Source organism: Musca autumnalis, unplaced genomic scaffold, assembly GCF_047663935.1.
Source record: "Musca autumnalis isolate F117 unplaced genomic scaffold, ASM4766393v1 scaffold_3, whole genome shotgun sequence".
NCBI classification, from domain to species: Eukaryota; Metazoa; Arthropoda; class Insecta; order Diptera; family Muscidae; genus Musca; species Musca autumnalis.
The window spans coordinates 125,520,492-125,528,917 of NW_027411866.1; the positions used below are offsets into that span (position 1 = coordinate 125,520,492).

The following is an 8,426-nucleotide window of genomic DNA, read 5'->3' on the forward strand; positions in this document are numbered from 1 at the left end:
AAAGTTCAGAATTCTTCTATAAAATGATGTGAACGATATCTCCGGAGTGGAGCAACCGATTTGGTACAAACTTTGCATATCGTAAAATTTCTACCAGACATAGATGCGGTTTGAATAAGGACTCTATCGGTTCACCCCTTCAGGTACTTCCCACGCGAAAGTTCAAAATGTAAATGGTGCGCACCATAACTCTCGAATGCAGTAACCGAGTTGGCCCATACTTGGCACATCGTAATATTTTGGCGATTCTTAGATAAAGTTCGAATATGGACCTTCTAAAGGTACCTCCTACGCAACACGTTGAGCTTTAATCAAAATATATTTTTTTCGCCAAGTTTATACATACAAAAACGGCCTCAAAATCTGAAAACCCTCTAATACATAATTATTGGTGAAAAGAATTTTGGTTGCGTAGCCGGTATTCGATTCTATATTGTCCATAGATGAAAGTTTCAATTCACACAGGCTGAGGGCTCATCAAAATACATGTATGTAGTATACAGGTAAAAAATACCATAATGAATACATTTCAGCAGATCAATAACATGAAAACTAAACTAATTTCTAGACTATGCCGACGATTTCTAATTCATAAAATTTTCTAATCATGATGGAATTATAAGGTGGCGTAAAACTGCGTAGTGGATGGTTTCATTCTGTCAAATTTTTTGTTATTGTGAATAAATTGTATTAAAATGTAAACAAACAGTTTGACAGATTGAAGAATTTTCGACGAAATGCAGTTGTTGCGCTCTTTACGTGACCTAGTAAATAGATCTTATTGCTAATGGCTTATCAAACGCTTAGCATTTCAAATGGCATTTCTTTCTCATAGCCATTCATTCATCCAATTAGTCAATATGAATTGTTAGTGCTTCGGCACTACGGCGTGTTCCCCTATACAAAGTGTTTGTGTGACGTCACTGCTATAACAACAGCCACATATTCTCATATAGTATTTACAACAACAAAGTATCCCCACCCAATGCGGTTTGTGTGCGTGCTCGTTATACTGGTAGCAGCGATCAGTTTATTTGTACATTTAAACATTCATTCAGCAGTCTTTTTCTATAGAAAATGTGAACTTCTGTGTATTTTGTGCTATTGGTTGCTATAAAATTTCCACAAAAAATTCACATTTAAATTGTATTTCTTGGGACTCATATAATTTAGTTTGATGGTGTTCAAATTAAGACTATACTTCACAGGATCATTTCTGTAGTCAGTCTTCAATTACTTTCATTGCAAAATGAAAAATCACACACCCGCGATGAGGAGGAACATCGTTTTATCTGTAGCGTGAGGTTTTGAATTTTGTCTTTTATTTAACCGCTCTTATGCGGTTATATTGGGACAAAGTTTCTTCGATGATCGCTCGATTAAACGGATAAAACGACTTCTGAGTGGTGTTTTAAACTAATACATTTGAAAAAAAAAACAAGTTAAAAAGCTTTAAATTCGGCCGGGCCGGAAAAACAAAGTGGTGATGGTGGAGGTATAAAAGAACGGGTAAAGGGCAATTGGCTAGCTTATAATTTTTGGGCGGGTCACTATGTGCAGCCAAAAACAAGTAAGAAAGTATCAGTCAGCTGTGCTGACTGAGATATACCTTCCGCCACTGACAAAAGAAAAACAAGAAAACCAAATACAAGAATTATGCCGTATATAGATTTCGTATCACAAGGACTCGAAATATTAAATTAGGTTAAACTAAGTTCGGAAGAAATTTTTGAAAAAGTTTTAGACTTATCTTGCACTGTAGTCATTTTAGTATGTGTCGGCAGGGTTTTTGGAGCTTTTGCGACATTATCTCAGGAAGTATGGACTTATTCCGGAAAAAACTGTACCGTTGTAAATGGGGCCGCTAGGACAACTTACTGAAAAAAAATCAAAACTATCCGAGAGGAGTTCTTAAACTTACCAGAAGGAGTGACCGATGTTCGTGCGGCCCCCGTTACGTCATTGTAATTTTTGTTCGAGGGCAAGTCCATAGTTCCCGAGATAATGGCGCATAACCTCAAGAAAACGCTGCACTATGTCGCGAGTTCAAATAAACGGTAGCCAAATATAAATGGAGTAGGCGTTGGCAGATGAATTTTGGTATAAATACTTATAGTTCACTGACAATGTCGAGAACAAAAAATTGGGAGGTCAGTCCACGTTTTGGAATAGTCCCCATGCAACGGTACTTCTTAATGTTTCGGTATTTTAAATATATTAGCTAAACTTATCAACCAAATTGGTTGAATATTGAGATGCGTGGTTTTCACTTAAAAATAAAACTTTTCCGATAAAAATTATGGGCACAGGTCCACGTTTTGATATAGACCCCATATAACGGTACCTCCCGATTTTCGGAATTTTGAAGATTTTACATATGTTTCACGCCCAAATACGCCGAAATTTTGCATTGAGGGTTCCCAATGGACGAAAAAACTTTTCTGATATAAATTATGTACATAGTTCCACGTTTTGATATAGCTCCAGTAGAACGGTATCGCCCGATTTTCGGTATTTTCAAGGTTTTTGCCACATTAAACAACCAATGTAGCTGATATTTGGTATTTAGTCTTCGCCAGGTCTTGCGTAATATTTTTACAGAGAATTGTTGGTATCTGCCGGCACTAACTAAACTTGGTTGTGCCTAGCATAATACTCGCGTACATACTTAGATTACGTCCAAATTTGGAACGTACCTCGTACCACTCCTTAGGGTATCTCCCACACAAAATTTGGAACATGTAAAGTTTAAGGTTTTTTATACCCTCAGCATTTATGCTAACGAGGGTATATACTAGGCCGGGGCGATTTGAAAACCATACTGGACCCTTAGCGTTTCTGGTTCCTGGGATTGAACTGAGCAAAAAAGTCCTCTAGAGCATAAGTCTACGGTGAAAATCGAGCCTCCCGATTTTAACTTCAAGTTTTTTATCCACGTTTTAGAGACATTTTGGCATATAACAGCCAAACCATTGAGATTTCGATCGAACACAAGGACAACAATTTTAGCCAAGCCAGTAATTTATAACTCTCTAATACATCGCAAAAGCATTGGAACGCTCTTTCAGGCAGTTTTGGCCTTGAGAAGGTGCAAACTTTTCGAAAAATGTCGATAAATGGCACTGTGCTACAAAAGTTGACCAGAAAAATATTCAAGCGATCTGATGCAAAATTATATTGTATTGGTATCCATGGACAACGACAATGCCTTTAGTTCGTTTGAGTCACTACGTTTTATTTTTTTATAACGGTAAAAGTAGTGAAAATCTGTGTTTCTTACATTATCACATTTAAACGGACATTTCATATTTTTTCACAACGTATTTCTATTTATCCTTCTTCCTTTTAAAGGCGTGAATAATATCTTTCGAACAAGTTATTATTTTTTTAAATCGGTTAACATATGGCTAAGTTATAGTGGTTTAAGTCTGAAAACGCTCACAAAGAAACTACAACTGAGTTCGATCGAAAATCTCAATGGTTTGGCTGTTATATGCCAAAATGTCTAAAAAACTTGGATAAAAAACTTAAAGTCAAAATCGGGAGGCTGGATTTTAACCGTAGAGCTATGCTCTAGAAGACTTTTTTGCTCAGTTCAATCCCAGGAATCAGAAACGCCAAGGACCCATTAAGGTTTTTTTCCTTCCATACAAATCGCCCCGGCCTAGTATATACACTTTCATACGGGCAAAATGTGCTCCATCGAAATAATAGTTTTAGACCCCAAGTATGTTTGGACGAAATGTGTTTCAGACAATTTGGAGTCGATTGATCAATGTCTGTCTGTCTGGCTAGCTGGAGCGCACGATAACTCTCGAACGAATCAACCGATTCGATCCAAAATATGGCCTTCGTGTGCAAACTTAGTTTAAGTTCGAAGATGGGTTATATCGGTCCACTTCTTCCGGTTCGGAAAATGTTCGGAAAATTTGTACTTACGATAACTCTTGAAGAGAGTAACCGATTTGGTCCATACTTTGCAAGTCGTGAAATGTCTACCAGACTTAGATGAGGTTCCAATATGGACTCAATCGGTCCACTCCATCGGGTACCTCCCGCACAAAATTGGGGATATGTTCGTTTTGGGACCTTCTCGCGAATCGCTTTGATTTTTGTTTTAGCAACTTGTATTCACTACCCCCCATACGACGGTACAAGTTTCATCAGGGGCAAGTCCATACTTCCTGAGAAAATAGCCAGAAAGTGGCACAAAACCCCTATGACACCGTGTGAAGAGGTTGGAGCGCAAGATAACTCTCGAACGAATCTGCTGATTCGGTCCAAAATTGGTCTTAGTAATACTTTGTTCAAACATAGTTTAAGTTCGAAGATAAGCCATATCGGTCCACTCCTTCAGGTACCTCCCCCACAAAAGTTCAAAATTGTTCGTACGGTAACTCTTGAAGGAAGTGGCCGAATTGATCCATACTTTACACTTCCTAATATATTTACCAGATATAGATCAGGTTCAAATATGGACTATATTAGTTCACTCCATCCGGTATCTCCCACTTCTTGAGCAAACAGCCCAAAGGGTGTAAAAACCCCGTCGATCCATTACTTAAAGTATCTCCTCCGCAAAAATTTTGATATTTAATCCTAATCAACATTTTTGTCGGTTCATACATCCAAAATTTTTAAAACCCCATAAATACATAAGTTTTTTGGGATATTTTTTTCAATATCCACAGGCTGAGGGTTTATCACTGCTGACTGCTGACTGATACTGTTTTACTTGTTTTCATAATGCACTTAATTATCGTACAAGTGTATAGTCAGTCTAAACCAAGTTTTACATTGGTTTAACATAGTTTCCAGGAATAAAGATATAGCCATTTCACTTACAACTTTACCAATTTTCACACAAAAGTTGTGGTCAATGTAACCCGCTAAATATTATCTGATCATCACGTAAAATTACAAGTGTTGTAGCGTGCATAATTTTTTGATGGACGGACTGACGGACTCACATCTCAAAAACGTTTTATCTCGTCGAGATATGAATTTTGGTATACCACATGGGGGGGTCTACGACGAATATTATGCGGTGTTACATGAATTTTCAAAAAAAAAAGACTTATAATATCCTGTCTACATTGTTGTGTAGGGTATAATTATGGAGGTAGGTCCATTTTTTGTTTTGAATGATAACTCCCGATTTCAAAAATTTTTTATCAGCATTTTCAGGTAAAATTGGATTTCATTTTGGCTTTTATAGTTCTCAGTGCACTATAGGTAATTTGGACAGGTTTTTAGGCAAAAAGTCGATTTTTGTACTTTTAATAACGCGAGTTTTCTAATTTGATTCGAAGAAAGAACATTTCAAATAATATACATGTGCAATTTGTTTTCAAAAATATTCAAAAATCGCTGTATAATTCGAAGTTAAAATCAACATTTCTAAAACGAAATAAAACAAGTAAAAAAATATCAGTCGGCTTTGCCGACAGAGATATACCCTCAGCATGTGTGGATTGCAACAGCTTTTCTCCCAAAAAAAAAACTTATGCATTTAGGGGGCTTTTCAAAATGTTGGGCGTATTAACCGACAAAAACATGGATTGTATTAAAACTCACAAATTTGCTGAGGATATCTATAGATAGGACATTTGTACCATACTTGCCTAAGAAAAACATTATATCGCTGTAAACAGGGCCACTAGGAAAACCTTCTGTAAAAATTTCCAAAGGATCCTCGAAAAGAGCCTTAACCACACAAAAATGTTGAACATTGGTACCAAGGATTGGACAGATAGGGCCCACATTTGTACATAAACTAAATATTTAGAGATCAAAAGTTTGGACCAAATAGGTTCCTACATTTATGAGATATCGCGCGTACCATTGTAGCGAATATTTTCGAACTATTCTGGGGGAGGTACCGAAAGGAGTAGACCTATAAGCACCACCTTCAAATATTCATCTAATATTTGAAGAAATATTACGATACCCAAAGTGTGGACGAACACAATATTCGGTTCGAGCACTCCAGCCACTACATACGGTGCCATATGGGTTTTTACAAATTTCGGGCTGTTTTCTCAAGAAGTATGGGCTTGCGCCTGAAATAAATTTTACTGTCGTAATTGAGGCATCGAATGCAAGTTGCTTCAACAAAAATCAAAGTAATTCGAGGGCAGGTCTTAAAGTGAATATATCCGAAATTTGTGTGGGAGGTACCCAAAGGAGTGGACAAATATAACCCATATTCGAACCTGATCTACATCTGGTAGATATATTAGGATGTGTAAAGTATGGGCTAAATCTTTCATTCCTTTCAAGAGTTATCATGCGCACCATTTTTCCACACTTTTTTGAACTTTTGTGTGGGAGGTACCTTATGTAGACCAATATGGCTTATCTTCGAACTTAAACTAAGTTTGGACAAAATATTACGAAGGCCAAATTTTGGACAGAATCTGCCGATCCGTTCGAGAGTTATCTGTCGCTGGACTTGCTCTGATGAAACTTGTATTGCCGTATGGGGGACAGTGAATACATATTGTTGCAACGAAGCGATTCAAGAGCAGGTCCTAAACTGAACTTTTTCGAAATTTTGTGTGGGAGGTAGCCGAAGGAGTGGACCGATTGAGTCCATATTGGTTACTCCCTTCAACAGTTAGCGTGCACACAAATTTTCCGAACATTTTCTAACTTTTCTGGGGTGGTACCGGAAGGAGTGGACCCATATAACCCATCTTCGAACTTAAACTAAGTTTGGACAAAATATTGCGAAAGCCAAATTTTGGACCAAATCGGTTCATCCGTTCGAGAGTTATCGTGCGCACCAGCCAGACAGACGGACGGACATTGCTAAATCGACTCTAAATTGTCTGAAACACATTTCGTCCAAACATACTTGGGGTCTAAAACCATTATTTCGATGAGGCACTTTTTGCCCGTATGAAAGTGTATATGAAGAAAAGAAAACATTTTTTAGTTTTCCATAAAAAAAATTAAAATTTGTTTAAGCTACATGAAAGATTTTTGGTACATAGATTGGGAAAAAAAATCCCATTCTTAAATCTGTTCGTGTTCGTGTTGCGCGCAAAAGTTATGGCGGTTCAATTCGGATTATAAGAAAAAAATCGTATAAAAACGCTATTCATTATATTGAGAAACAGTGTTAATTTATGGCTTCCTTCATACTATATGTTTACTGAGGTCCCACAACTTTAGTGAAAAAGTTTTAAATTTTCGCGGAAATTAAGAAATAACTCAAAACATTGCATGCTTGCAACTTGTTTAAAAAAAATTTTAGCTGTTTATGCATCGGAAAATATGTACGTAATCTAAACATCGCGACGATTCGAATGAACCCAAAAATATACAAATCTGTTTAGCGGTTTGCATATTATAGCAAAAACAAAAAAATATTGAGGGAAGTTATAAAATTTTTGTAAGAGAAAATATTTTTTCAAATTTATTTTGTGAGTTAGTTGAAGAAAATGTAAGAAAACTAGGTCGGAGTTATTCTTCTATTTAAGTTAAATTTCACGCAAAAAATCACATTTTTTATTCTAATCACTTCTCGAGTATGCGCTAACATCTAACGGAAAATCAAGTTCAAATAGATTTTGGGTTCCTTTAAATGGGGTATAATCTTCAAATTAAACTGTATCGGGTAATGTTCATTTTGAAATGCGTGTAAATCGCGAAATCCTCAAAATCATTCGAATTCTTCTCTTTTAATTTATACACATTTGCCAGGATTTACTTTGGCGGCTAAGATGTAGCATCGCCTGCAGCGTAGTGTGCAAAAAACGGTATAACGCTTATAATTTGCACAAAGCGCATACGCTTTTTATGCGCATCCGATTTCACTATCAGCCGTGAAAAAATACATCGATCTAAACATATTTCAATAAAATCCATCAAGAACCGTGGATGTACATTAACAATCAATTTTTTGGGATAAATCGGATACAGCTTCTATACCGCTAAACTTTGTAAACCTCTGTTTCCGCGAAAACGCTAGTGATGTGTCGGTTTTTTAACTAAAGAGAAAACGACCCATAGAAAACGCGAATTAATCAGCGATATTTTCAAAAACATTTTTCCCAAATTTTTCAATTTTTGCAGTAGCCGTTTCCGCCGTTCTAGTAGATGGATTTTTACGATCTGTGATTTATATTATTCGGATCGTCGAAAAACTAAAATATCGCGGGGTACCAGCACACTCAAAAGGATATTGTAAATACTGTATCCAAAAAATAGGTTTTTTAGAAAAAATATCGCACTAAATTTTGGCCTTTGGCAGCAGATTACTCTGCTGCTGTGTGGGCTACATACTTAATATACATATCAGATTATGCGAAATCGCGAGTTCTTTAATCCTATAATTTGTTTTTCGAAATATCCGAATGCGCGTCCCAGTTACATAAAAAATACAAAAAACACCTGAAATCCGGCTTCAAAATGTCAGC

The 8,426-nt window shown here is 36.6% G+C and overlaps 1 non-coding gene across 1 annotated transcript; it reads left to right on the forward strand.

Moving 5' to 3' along the window:
* Positions 1-1,191: 1,191 nt before the first annotated feature.
* On the forward strand, positions 1,192-1,408 carry LOC141400233 (small nucleolar RNA U3). Its single transcript, XR_012412124.1, has one exon. It is a non-coding gene; the product is annotated as a small nucleolar RNA U3 (small nucleolar RNA).
* The last annotated feature ends 7,018 nt before the right edge of the window (positions 1,409-8,426 follow it).